Source organism: Sceloporus occidentalis, unplaced genomic scaffold, assembly GCF_023333645.1.
Source record: "Sceloporus occidentalis isolate IW3139 unplaced genomic scaffold, rSceOcc1.0.p SCAF_2, whole genome shotgun sequence".
Taxonomy (NCBI): Eukaryota; Metazoa; Chordata; class Lepidosauria; order Squamata; family Phrynosomatidae; genus Sceloporus; species Sceloporus occidentalis.
This window is the reverse complement of record NW_028316982.1, coordinates 226,337,547-226,352,323: the sequence shown is the minus strand read 5'-3', so window position 1 is coordinate 226,352,323 and position 14,777 is coordinate 226,337,547.

The following is a 14,777-nucleotide window of genomic DNA, read 5'->3' as shown; positions in this document are numbered from 1 at the left end:
ACTAATGAGAATTAACTCAGGAGAATTTAGGATTAAACCCTGCATGCCTTGAATGTATTTTGAATACATTTGTATAATTGACTCTATCTTTATTTGAGTGCTGGCACATATGAGCAACCGAACTTACAGAGATGTTCATCAATGAGGATCTATAATGGGAATAACAAACCCAGAATGCATCATTGAAGTCATTTGCATCATTCTGCTAGAAAATCAACATCTGAATGATCCTTTAGTGTGACTTTATCACACAAGGCTTGAAAATGGAATTAGAACAGGATAGTAACATTTGTTCCCATACCTTATCACATGACACTGTGTCTGGCCTGTAGCTGATCTATAGTCTATCCGTTGCTGGAGTACTCTTTCTCATTGATGGGCACAACCCATCAATGCCTCCCAATTGTGCTGTTTTTCCACTGTTGGTGCACATGTAATACGCTCCTCCTGAAGCAGTTCTGAAATGCAGGCAGTCATGTGGTGTGAATTTGTGTGATTATGTTCCTCTCCCCCTTCCCCTTCACAATTCTCAAACAGGCTATTCACTCCCCCCTTCCCTATTGTCTTTTCTTTCTATCTTTCTTTATTTAATGGATTGTCATAATTGCTCAATTGCTCTAAAAATAAAAGTAAATAAAATAGACCAAAAGGCATTCTGGGAAGTGGATAGGGCAGGGAGTTGGGACTATGGAGGCTGGCGTGAGGAAGGCAGAGGCCAGGATAGAAGCAGCACCATAGCAGTTTGGAAGAGCTGTGTGATAACGAGTGTTTCCAACCTGGTATGTTTGCATTTCCTAGACTAACATGGTTGTGGCACCTTACAAGCCTGGTGTGATAAAGTCCTAGGCTTCACATTACCCTTCCCCCAATTTTCCCAGCTTTCAAACAACTGCAGAATGGTGTGAAAATTTGTCTGATATGGCTAGACACAGACTATAGATGTTGCATCCTCAAGTAGTTATTGACAAAATGTCATAATGGGGATGGGCAGATCTGTCAGTTTCGCTTTCTGTCACAAACTGGAACTTAGGAAATCTTTGTATATTCTGTACAAATATGAAGTGAAAACATCATCCATCCCTATGTCATAATGGTTTAAGGAAAGCATTGGATATATACCCTGAGGTTTATTTTACTGGAAAAGCAGTGCTGTTGTGTTTACTAGGGCACAGTAGAACTATACAAAACCTAGCCATTTCATGATTCTTAGGTCTCTATTGTCTTTCCCTCTGTGTATGTTTAAAGGGTTGCCAACATATCACATTAATGAAAAGAAAATTAAGACATTTTAATTGGTAACTTGGATGACAGACTAATGGTGCAAAATGTTAGCTAAGAGGAATTAATGATTCTTCTTTGACTTTAAAATGTCACAGGCAGATGAATGGATTATTAGCTTGGATATGTGCCTCACTTCCCTTTCACATCCATTGCAAACTGCAGAGAGAAATATGTAGTCTTCATTTTCCTTCAGCAGAAGCCCACCTCAAGTTTCCCAAATTATATTTATGGCAATCAGATTATAAACCAGATGTTTTATTCTAAAAGCTCCACTCATGACAGTTATATATTGAGTTATATGTTGAATTCATAAGCATTGCCTTAGAAAACAATAGCAAAAATAAAAAAATTCTTAATATTTTTTAGTCCAGGGGTGGGTAACTGCATCAGATTCAGGGGCGCTTACCTGCCACAGGACACTCTAAGAGCCACTGGACTGTCAAACATGCCAACAAACAAATTAAAAATAAAAGGTTAGAAATAACTGGAAGTCCATTTCTGTTTTTGAAAAAGTGTGTGTGTGGTATTTAAAAGAAGAATTGCACCCCCTCCTCCCGAATAAGCATGGTCTGGAGAATCTGCAGGACAATTGCCTCAAAAATAACTTGGGGTGGGGGTCACAATTTATTCACCACTGTTTTAGTGCATTGAAAGCCATAATGGTTACTGACTGGAGAAACGGATATATCTAAAGGCAAGGAAATACCTTGACAAAAGAAATAAAATCTGGTGGTAGTAGAAATACCACTTGTCCCATGCTAAAGCCTTGAATATTTTTTTTAAATAATATGTTCCTCTGGTTTTGTATTTTTGTTAGCTCCTGTCATGGTTTGTGCTGATCTTCTTGAATCTGAAATCAAGATAAATAGCTGGAGAGAGATATCTTTACTACCAGACAAACAAAAACCGCTGTCTTTTAGTGTTTATAATTTATAATTAACACAGGAAGCTGAATTATACTGGGCATGAGTCCATTTATTTACTCACTACTCTACCTGGCAGCACTTTTCCACAGATCTTCTTCACTACCCTGTGACTGAATCAGAGATGCCTCAGACAGAACCTGGGAACTTCTCCATCTGAAACATGTTACAGCAGTTCTTTACAGCTCTGAACAAAGATCATACCCATATGGGAAGCTCTTTGTTCAAATCATAGTGGATTTTCTTTAATGAAACCTGGTTAGAACCATTGTTGAATGTCCTTGCTTGTAAAGTGTGATTATTTTGGAAAAACAACAGTTTCCCATGTTAACACAAAATGAAAAGCCAAAAGAAAACAAAAGGAGTGTTAAACATAATTCTCTTTATGGGCAAAAGGAGAGAGCTGAAGGCTCCCATCTGTTGAACCCTGTAATGCTAAACCATGGCTTACTGCTATGTCTGGTTAATGACTATAACATAAGCCTGATTACATCTGTAGTATTGTCACATTGTTTGTAATGAGATGTCCTGTTTCATTGAAAGGAGCAAGGAACTAATTGCTAAGTGGAAGGAAAGAGCACAGAGATGGAAAAGCAGCATTCATATATGTGCACAATTAGGTCAGTGTACAAAGATATGATGTGCAGAATCTTGTTGTCCAAGAGGCATCCTACAGTAATATATGCTACCCTTAAGACTTAGGCATCACATGCTAACCTTAAGACTTCTTCATGGAACACACAAATATATCTGTGGGCCTTAAATTTCTACTGTTCCTGAGATGATCTGGATTAGGATGTCTTATTTTAGCCCATTAACAGTGCAATCCTAATTCAAATATGTGGTTGATTGTAATGGATTAGAATTAGACACAAACTTTTTCTGACAGAAATGTATTCTTGGTGTATGCCTTCATGTTGTTTCTGGCCTATGGTGACCCTAACACAAACCTATCATGTGGTTCTCAAGATTTGTTTGGGGGGGGGGGTGTTTGTGTGTGCCTTTGCCTTCCTCTGAGACTGAGGAGAATACCGCACAGCATTCTGAGAACGTTCTAGGAACCCGATGAGAACGGAACGCATTTAAGTATACCACACGTATGTGTTCCCATCGGGTTCCCAGAATGTTCCCAATGTGTTCCACATGTGTTCCAGGGAGGGGCCGGATTAGATGTGTTCCCAGCGAGCTGTAACGTTCTCAGAACGTTCCACAAGAGGTCTGTGCAGTATTCTTCCATTCTCAAATCTGTTCTCTCATTCCTCCGTCTCCTGATTGGCTGAAAGAATGACAGGCAGGGAGGTAGGCAGGCCAGCGACTGCAGTGAGGGAAGGGGTGTGTGTGTGTGTGTGAGGAAAGAAGGAGGGAGGGAAGGAAGGAAAAAGGGAGGGAAGGTGGGACAAGGGAGGAAAGTAGGGAAAGAGAGAGAAAGAGAGAGGGAAGGAGAAAATGGAAAGAGGAAGAGAGAAGGAAGGATAAGCAGCAAGAGAGAGTGAAGGAGGAGGGCAAAACAGAGGGAAAAGAGAGAAGGAAGGGAAGGAGGGGACCAGGGCAGAGAGCAAGCGGGAGAGGGCCTGGCTGCTTCTGCGGGGGCCTCTGGTGTCGTGTCCAGCAGGGCTCCTGGAGGCAGGGATGCCAGGGATGCCCAGGACCCTCTCCTCCTTCCCTCCAGGAGGGAACCCACAAAAGCTCCTCTGTTTGGAGCACCACACAAAAGCAAGCAAACAACTCCCAGAATTCCATAGCAAAGAGCCAGACAAAGAGTTAAAGCAGGAAAGGAAGCTCACAATCTGAAGGCACACAATACATGCACACACACAGGAGGCAAAGGGTGACAAGCTGCAAAAAAGGGGAACTGGAGTGACAGCAGAGGACTGTTCCTTTCAAACCGGTTTAAAGAGCTGCAATGGCTGCCGGGGCTAAATACCCAGACTGAGGTATTGGTAGTGGGCACTTGCTTCCAGAGGCATTCGGAGGGGCAGAAACTGAATCTTCCCAGTTCCTTACAGTCCTCCAAACGAATTACGCATGCGCTACAGCAAAACGTTCTGGGAACGTTCTCAAGAAAAAGGGATGCGCTGTGCGGTAAAATGAGTTCTCATCACATTCCCATCATGTTCCACTTTCCTCAATGCGGTAAAATCCGTTCCCAGAACGTTCTGTCTCAGAACGTTCTGAGAACGATATGTGACAATCTTCCCAGAGTGTGTGACTTGCCCAAGGTCCCCAGTAGCCTTCCATGGCTGAGCAGTGATTCCAGCCCTGGTCGTGAGTCATAGTCCAATGCTCAAACCACTACACCACACTGACTACTGGCAGAAATGAACTTCTGTTATTAGAAACCTCTTCTCCCAACTAATTTCCAAGAACTGTCAAGAGCAAAGCCCAAAATGGAGACAAAGAAAAAGTAGTGATGCTTACACACCAACTGGCAAAAACTTCAGTTGCAAACTGAGCTCATAGTGCAAAAGTAGTTTGCATTCTTCATTAATAAATTTTGCTATTTTGATCACACTCTGATATTGCTTGTTTTCATTTGGGAATGTTGGAGGGTATGGGGTTGGGTTTAGGGAGGGCCCAGTTTAAGCCACACCTTTCTAGCTCAGGGACAACGCATGTTGCTGGAATTGGGCTAGACTAGAGCAAAATGCTGGTCAGTCAAAGTCATTTCAGCATCCCTGGCCTGGTAGGCTTTGGAGTTAGCACAGTTTCAACTAGCCAGATGACAGCTTACCTGGCTTTTGACTGTCTACGCTTGTCCAATTCTTTGCACAGCATAATTCCTGGTTTTCCATCAGAATGAGCCTCAGGGAACAGTGGACCTTACATCCAGGTAAACATGGATAGGGACAGGCTGTCAGTTTCTGCTATGGCAGGGATTCTTAATAGTTTCTACTCTCAATTTCAGATGTAAATAATTAAAATACTAATCTAGGAAGATGATTTTGGTAGCTAATGTTCAGAGTCTAGTGCTCCCTGACAATGCTTTTAAACATGTTCACAGACAACAATGGAAGGACAGGCAGATGGAATTACCAATGGAAATTCTCGAATGTAAATCAATACCATACCTCACAAGTCCACATGGACAGGGTTACTAGTCCCTCTTCAAGCATAGTTCTTATCAGTCTGTACTAGTACGCACCTGTAGTGCCTGAAGCAAGGTTGACTTGATATATTGTTGTTATTATTTTGAATTCAGTATCCAGCAATGGAGGAACAAGCCAGTGACAAAACTGCTAAACCTGAAGATGAATTAAGTGTGAGTATCATTCTTAGTTTAACATCAGTGTGTTCAGTGTGTCATTTAATTGTTTAGCCTGTGAACTGTGAAAGCAGTTTCTTGCCAGTAACTGCAAGTGTAAATACTGCAACTAATTTTTACTAATGTTTTCAGGTTAAATGTAATATGTTTTTATTTGCCCACAGGTAGATATGGGCACAATATCAGAATGTGATAGTTCTTGGTAGATGATTTGTGTTGGGACCTGAAGTGTATTTCTATAAATTTTAAATGATAAGAGCTAATTTCTTCCCTGGATTCCAGCCTGCTCCTTCTCCCCACTTTAAAGAAAACAAAAGGTTAAATGGTATATCTAAATAGAGTTGGCATTCATCTGGTTGGCATAGTAACTGTTATCCTGGAGAGCTGACATGCAGTAAAAAGGAAGAGGAGGATTTAAATAATTCAGTGTTCCTGTGATACTTAAATTGCTTTATTAACGAGAGTGAATTCTACAATGCATAATTAGAACTGGCACAAGAAAAAGATGCTTTCTTTTCCAACAAATTAAAAAAAATATTTGAGATACTTAAATAGTAATAGTCAGCTATAAACATACTAGTGCTGGTGCAAATTTGATGTCAAATACACTGTTCTTGAACTAATGTTCTGCTAAATAGTATGGCAAAAGAAAGATGAAGAAGTTCAAGAGGTTTTGCACATAAGATCCAAGTATTTAGAAGGAATGTAAAATCCCAGAAACAACTGTTAAATACAGGCAAAAGCCTCAGTTTTGCTATGAGAGATGTTTGTTTTTAGTTCATAACACAATGTATTTCTTTTATAGGAGGAGAAGCTTACTTCAATTACCATTACTTACTTTTGATGAGTAATAGCCACTGCTTGTTATCACACTCCATCTACTAGGGGTAGAGAGAAAAGAACATTTGTTCAGAGGAGGTTTACCATTACATTCCCATGAGGTTGAGAGCATGTGACTTGCCCAAGGTCATCCAGTGGGTTTCATGGCTGAGCTGTGAATCAAACCTTGGTATCTGGAGATCTAATCCAACACTCAAACCACTATGTCACACTGGTTCTCAATACACTTAAAAATACAAACATTTCCAGTACTTTTTCACAAGAAAGCCAACAAGGAAACTAGATGTCAAGGTGAATATGCATGTATACCTGGTTTTTATCCCACTATGAAATCTCATCAGAAATGTGTGCCTCAAGCAGTCAAATTAAATTCATTTTTACCTTCTAGTAACCAATTAAAGAATACTAAATACAATATGTATAGGTGAGAGCAATCACACATTATGACACACAGACTTTGTTCACCACTTGATGGAGCACCTCTCATAAACAAGGCCTAAAAGTGTCATCTCTAGGCCCCATCCCCACTGGCTTATAAAGCGGATCAAGACGTGGATTATGGGGGCATCGTTCCCATTTGAGCGTGCATTCGATCCTCATTGCGCTGATTTCGTTCCCATTGGAATTTGGATCTGAACCCCATGTAATTGATTTTTTCTGGGAAAACCTGAATCAGTGGTGGGTAATCTGGGTTAATTTGACTGTACTTTTTGGGAGGTTTTTCCTGCACCTCCCAAGTCTGATTTGGGGCAAATGAATGGGAACGACAAGGGTGTCTGATTCGGGATCTTGGGGATGGGATGAGCCGTGTTCAAGGGGCTGGCTTGGGGGTGTCACCCCCTTGTTCTCTTTCCTGCATTACCGTTGCCATTTTCTCCCATTCGCATAGCATTTCCCCTGGTGGAGTGGGAAGCAGGGTAAGGCGATCGCATGTGTAGACAAATTATTTTTTTTTAAAATTAAGCTTTCGATCGCTAAGGCACTCTGTTGGGTGTCCAAATATAGCTAATTGCTACATTGACCTCCAAATGAGGTAAACACATTACGCTCCCCTGCAATCTCCTCCCTGCTCAACATGCATAGATCAACCTGTGAAGAGACCCATTGAACACCATTTTTAACCATTATTTTTTCTTTTTTTTACATGCCTGCTCAATCATCCCCCAAACAGCCCAGGGAGCAATGAAGGAGGCAAAGGGACTTGGGGGGATGGAGGCTCATTCTCCCTTTCCCAGAGGGGCTCTGGGAAGACACAGGAGAGCCTGGGAGGCAAAGGTACTTGGGGGGAATAGAGACTCCCTTTTCCCTTTCCCAGAGGGGAAAAGCGCCTAAGCGATTGATTGGCTGTGATGTCAAGTGCTTAGGCGCTTGATTGACAGATGCTTTTAAAAAAGGAGGTTCCGGAAGGGCAATGGGAACAGGGAGCAAAAAAGTCCGCTTCAAATTACAACTGAGAAAATTTCAATGGCAACGAAAACATGGGTCAAGAAACCCCAAGTGTGTTTGCCCCCTTTCATAATGGGAACAAGGGACCAGATTTGAATACGACTCAGAAAAAAAAAATCCAAGTCAGAATCGTGGCAATATAAGCCACTTTTTTTGCCCAGTGGGAATGGGGCCCTAGTGTCAGTTTAAAAAGGTTGATCCTGATGATTCCTGCAAAGAGAAGTGAAAAAGGGAACTGCAGTGTATTCATACATCCAGTTTCAGTGAAATAAGTGTGCAGGAATGAGATTCAGCAAATGCCTAAATATATGTGGAAGATGCTTGTCCCACCTGCACAAGTCCTTTTTACATTTAATAATAGCTTATTTCTTCAACTTCAGGATTAACTGTAGCAAAAATCACAAGGTACCTCCAATCACCACATCAGAGATATGGAGCTTTTCATCTCATCAGATCTGTTTATATGAGTTATTTTGCCCCTTTCACAGAACTGAAATTTGAGGCATCTGGCAACTGAGGGCAGATTCTACTATCTTGTCATGTCTGCTGACTACATGGTAATTGACCTCTCATTCCTTTCTGTGGTGCACTAAGTCATAGTAATGGAGCAGTGGACAAACTAATCAGAACAGTTCTAAGTATGAATGACATTCATCAATGAAAGAGATCTTAGGAGGCAGGATCCAAGCATTGTCCCTCTGCCAACAGATCATAGCATCATAGAATCCTAGAATTGGAAGAGATCACAAGGGCCATCCAGTCCAACCCCCTCCCATGCAAGAAATCTTTATCAAAGCACCCCTGAAGATGGTCATTCAGCCTCTGTTTAGAGACCTCTAAAGAAGAAGACTGAGGGAGCATGTTCCACTCGTGAACAGGTCTTATTGTCAAGTAGAATCTCTTTTCCTATAGTTTGCATCCATTGTTCTGGGTCCTATTCTCTGGAGCAACAGAAAAACAAGCTTGCTCCATCCTCAATATGACAACCCTTCAAATAAATAATCAGGGCTATGATATCACCTCTTAACTGTTTCTTCTCCAGGCTAAACATATCCAGCTTCCTAAGCCTTTCCTCATAAGGCATGGTTTCCAGACCCTTCACCATTTTGGTTGTCTTTCTCTGGACACACTCCAGCTTCTCAACATCCTTTTTGAATTGTAGTGCCCAGAACTGGTGAGGCTTGACCAAGACAGAATAGAGTGGCACTATTAATTCCCTTGATCTAGACACTATACTATTAAAGCAGCCAAGAATTGCATTGGCCTTTTTAGCCGCCACATCACACTGTTAACTCATGTTCAACTTGTTGTCTACTAGGACTTCTAGATCCCTTTCACACGTAGTCTCATTAAGCCAAATGTCCCCCATCCTATATCTATGCATTTCATGCCCCCCTCAAGTGCAGTACCTTACATTTCTCTTTGTTAAAATTCATTTTGTTATCTTTGACCCAGCTTTCTAATCTATTAAGGTCATTTTGAATTTCCTCTGGGGTATTAGCTATTCCATCTAATTTGGTGTCATCTGCAAATTTGATAAGCATGCTCCCTATTCTTTCATCTAAGTCATTGATAAAGATGCTGAATATCACTGGGCCCAGGACAGAACCCTATGGCACACCACTGGTCACTTCCACGAATAGATGGCTTCCATGGGTAAATTGAAGGCACTTCCTTTTTCTTCTTGTAAACATTAAAATCTATTTCAAATGTCTATGGGATCATCTGGATTTTAAGCTTCTGGCAAGGGAGGGAAGAATATATCATCTCAGTAGAATGTAAATATCTGCTGGCAGAGTTATGCTATGCTAGTACTGCATAATACTTAAGTGCCGCCATAGTGAAAGGTATGAGAAATGGTGAATGAGCATTGTGTGTCCAATGTACTGAGGCAGTATGCAGTGTGCAACAAGCATTGGCATACTACTCTGCGTGCATTATTGCACATTTGTAAGAGTTCTGCATGTGCAACCAGCACCATCATCTGGATATATCAATTTTTGCATTATAAAAAAAAATCACTTCACATGTGCAACACAACCCATGCCTCTGTATATCACCAACAGGGCTGTGGCCATAAAGTCCCATTTAACTTTATAAAATGTATTTCTGAGTAAATATTTTTCAGTCTGTGAAACAAACTCATATCACAAATAGGACAACTTTGCCCTTATAGTGTAAACCAAATGGTATAAATCCATTAATAGTGGAATAATTAAGAGTGGGGACTAGTAGAAAAAACTAATCTCAAATTATAATCAATGGACTTTACACACATTTCCACTGATTCAGACTAGCAGTTGGATTTTGGAGAGGAATGAGAAGCTTGCAAGCCTTGTAGCTGTTGCTGGACTGCAGCTCCCAGGAAAGTTCATCATTGTGTACACTGGCTAGGTAGGTCTGGTGGGAAGTGCAACAGCATCTGGAGGGTTCCATGCTTACCTCCAGTTTACACCTATACATTTGCTATCACTTGAAAAATTCAGTTTGGAACTGAGAGATACCCTGAATTTGTCTATGTCAGTGTCATTATTTCCTCTTTTCTTTGATTAAGGTTTCAAATGTATCAGTTCAAATGGCAGATTCAGAAGACAAATGGGAGAGAATTGCAAGAAAACTCAACAGGACATCAAAATCAAAGAGGAAAAGAAACAAGTCTATCTGGAATTTTCAAAATAAAATAATCCTCTTTACAGTAGTCCTCTTCATTGTTGGTGTTATAACTTGGACATTATTGTGGCTCTTTATTGGTGAGTTCCTGTCTCTATGGTCTAGGTCAAACATCCTTTTCTCATATACACATCTAAACAGATTCATTGAACTGAGTCTCATATGTACATTTAAGTGGTCTTTTATATACCATATTCAGCATGTTTGACATACGATATGCCCTAGAGAAAAGTTTTACATTTGTAGGTAGAGGAAGCTGATTTTCTGTCCTGGAACTGAGGTATGCCGATACCTATTTCCTAAAGGACAAAGTGGGAACCCCTTGCTCTGGGATATGCATCCTAGGAGACAGTTTTATATATTAAGGTAGTCAACTTCAGTGAATTCAGAGGCAAATTTTCTGCCCCTAGGTTCTGGGCTACACAGACTGACAAATGAAAACAAACCGACAAAAAACAAACAAAGCTAGTGGAAGTCCACTTCTAGTTTTAAAAATCTTATTTTCTTAAAAATAGCAGAAAATGGGGATTTTGGAGTAAGATTCAGCACCTTGCAATGGATCCTTTAAAATGCATGCCAAAAATTTAACCAGAGTGTTGCCCCACTGATATGGAACCCACCAGTCGCCACTCCCTTTTCTATAAATAAGATGAATAAAGATTGTCTTGCTTCTTATATCTTTTAAATAGATCAACATGTCCATTAGAAGATTGGCATGATTAAATGATGATGCACAATCAAGGGTCAGCCTCTGAGGATGGCAATGGCAAACCTCCTCTGAACAAATCTTGCCAAGCAAACCCCATGATAGGTTTGTCTTAGGGTTGCTATAAATTGGAAAACAACTTGAAGGCACAAAACAACAATAACATCAACAACAGTTAAGGTAGTGTAGAGTTGATCTAGCATATATAAGTTCAAGCCATGTTGCAAAGCTAAATTCACAACTGCAGGTGAAGACACGTTTCTTGTGACTGCTAATACTTCTTAAGTTCCTAGAAATAACTTTATCACTGTCCTCTTTTTTATTACCATAATGAAAGGGAGGGGTAATACATATATATCTCCTTTCTGTTTTACAGTGCAGGCAGAAAGCAAAGATGCTTTATACTTCGTTGGATTATTTCGTGTTGCCAACATCGAATTTCTCCCCGAGTATCGTCAGAAGGAATCCAGGGAGTTCCTCACTGTAGCACAGAATGTACAGCAAGTGGTAAGGAACATTTTTATGCTTATGGAAACACACAATAGTATGTATTAGGTTGTCTTCAAATTGTATGAATTAGGTGCTCCCAGACAGGGCTTTTAGATCCATTCATCCTTCCAGAATTTTACAAATAGTTCAGATAATATTATCTCCAGTTTTTAACTCTGCCATGTTTCCCCACTATGTTTTTAATTTTCTTACTGGGAAAAAAATCTCTTAGAAACAATGCAGTTTGACACCACTTTAACAACCATGACTCAATGCTATGGAAATCTGGGATTTGTAGTTTTGTGAGCTATTTAGCCTGCTGTGTCAAAGCACTCTGGTGCCACAACAAGCTATAAAACCCAAGATTCCATAGGATGGCGCTTTGACAGATAATGTGGTATCAAACTGCATTAATTCTGCAGTGCATATTAGACCTCGGAGAAGAAAAAATGAGATAGCTAGGCATTGCCTTTGGATGGTTAACTCTAGGGGCTCTCTATCCACTCACATCTATAATCTGCTAGCTATATAGACCACCTAATAAATTCTGGCCTCTTATAATGAAAAACTGCAATATCCCATTTTCACATCTCAAATAAAGGAAGACTAAGGGCTTCAACAGACCGGCATAAAGAGTCAGTGGGGGAGGGGGCAGAATGGGTGCATGGCGACCACATGCTGGCCACCCTGACTCCATCCCCATGCTGGTATGTTGCCACCTGAGCAACCACATGGCAGCCAGTGTCACACTGTGTTGACACGCTGCGCCAAAGAGCCGTGGAAAAGCTGTGGCAGCAGTTAGTGTGCCATTTCCATGGTGCAAAAAGAAGCCACTTTTGTGGCTTCTTTTTGTGCCATGGAACTGCCGGGTTGGGAGTGTATCATGCAGTTGCCACGTCCCCAGTCCAGGGCTTCAAGGGGAAGTGGGGTGGCACCTCTTAGCGGCAGTTTGCCAAGCCTCAAAGTTTTTTTTAAGCAGGACAGTAAACAACTTTCAAAGAGCTAAATGTTGCCAAGTATGGGAGTCACTGCGGGAAAGACCACAGACACTATGTTTGGAACAAAGAAGACCACAAGGTTATTAAACAACAGCAACAACATATCATAGGGGTGGCTCCAATGCATGAAGTCTGGATCTGTCATCCATCAATCCCTGATTGATCGATGAAACCCAAGTGCTTGGTCATGGCCAAGCTTCGGGATGACAAGGGGCCACCGGTTAGCAATGCCTGTCGCCCTATGCTAACTGGTTATTCGCATATGCACATCTCCGCCCCTTGTCACCGGGGGATGCTGAATCGATGTGGCCCCCGCAATGGCAACACGACTGCAATCTCAGCACCCCCATGTCCCCATTGGACTCCTGATCCAGGGCTAGGCAGCTCTGGAAACCACACCCAACAGATCCAAGACCTATGCAACTGCCAACCACCCCAGGTTGTCACAGGAAGCTCCGCAACACCAAAATGAGGAAAGGTAGGTGGGGAGAGCCGGGCTGAGAATGGTGGCGAGGACCAGGCCCACGTGGCCTTTTAAATGCCCGCCACCCAATGGGGGGCTGAGAAGGAGCAGGGGTCCTGCCTTCCTGGCTCCTCAGCCACTCGTGGGTGACACCAGGGCCGACGCTGCCCAATCAGGAGTCACTTCCAATTCCTGGGGCCCTTTACATAATTATGGATTTTACTTTAACTGCCATGGCTGCATCCTATGGAATCCCGAGGTTTGCAATCTGATGAGGCACTGGAGTTCTCTGGCTGTGAATTCTAAATACCCCTCCCTAAACTTCAGTTCATGGGAGGGAAACATGGCAGTTAAAGTGGAAACATGGCACTATAGAGTGGGTCCTTGGTATCTGCTGGGGTCTGGTTCCAGGACTCCCCATAGATGACAAAATCTATGAATGCTCAAGTCCCATTATATACAATTGCATAGTAAAATGGTATCTCTTGTACAAAATAGCAAAATCAAGGTTTGCTTTTTGGAATGTATATATTTTAAAATATTTTCAAGCTGTGGATGGTGAATCCATGGATATGGAGGGACAACTGTATTTGTATTGTGCAAGCCCCTGATCTAAATCAACTGAGGACTAATCTGCATTGCAGAAATTATGCAATTTGACACTGCTTTAACTGCCATGGCTCCATGCTATGGAATCTGGGATTTTTAGTTTTGTGAGATATTTACCTACTCCATCAGATAGCTCCATTTAAAAAATAAATAAATACAAATCCCAGAATTGCATAACACAGAGCCATGGCAGTTAAAGCTATATCAAACAGCATTATTTCTGCAGTGTAGATTAGACCTGAGTCTGTTTTTGAAAGAACAACCTCATCATTAGATGACCTATGATGTGTGTGTGTATGTATAAACAACTGGAAAAGATTGGAAACTTTTTTCAGGGAATATGTTCCAGGATGGTTGCTAAAAGAAGTATACCAGGGCAGCCACACAAAGGCCTTCGTCTGAGAGCTTTTTACAATTTTCCTCTCATGCTCTTAATTTCTGAATTAGCTTCATCAGTGTAGACTACTCTGGCATGGGAACAGTTCCCATGGAACTTCAGTGTGGCTTGTCCCCTTACTCTTCCCTGGCAAAACACAGGGATGGCCCTACCATTAGGCAAAATGAGGCATCTTCCCTGGGCCTGGGAATACAAAGCAAGGAGATTATCACATTAACTTCGCTGCCAGGATAAACCAGGGATGTAACTTTCTTAAGGCAGATCTTATGGCATTCACCCACTGCTGGACGAATGCAGCCCGTATGCAACCGGGATTTTTCTTTCACTGGATTTTCCTGTTCTTGAAAAGATATGGGACAAACCTGGAGAAGCCTGGGTTGCATATGGGCTGCATACTGCCCAGCGATGGGTGAATGCAATAAGATCTGCCTTAAGGTCTATCTCACCAGCAAAGCTAACGTGATAATCTCCGAAGACACTGCTCTGTGTGCCATACAGCATGCCCTATGATCTTTCATATAGTCTGTTGCCCCCAAATGTGCTGAAGTAAGAGTCAGCTATCAGTGCCAGTCCAAATTTAATGAGATACCATCTCTTCCTTTGTCTCAGATAGCAAAATGTCTTGATCCAGCCCTGCTAGAACTTTGTTCATTTCCAGGTATAGTTCTAGTGACATCTTATCATAAGCAATAA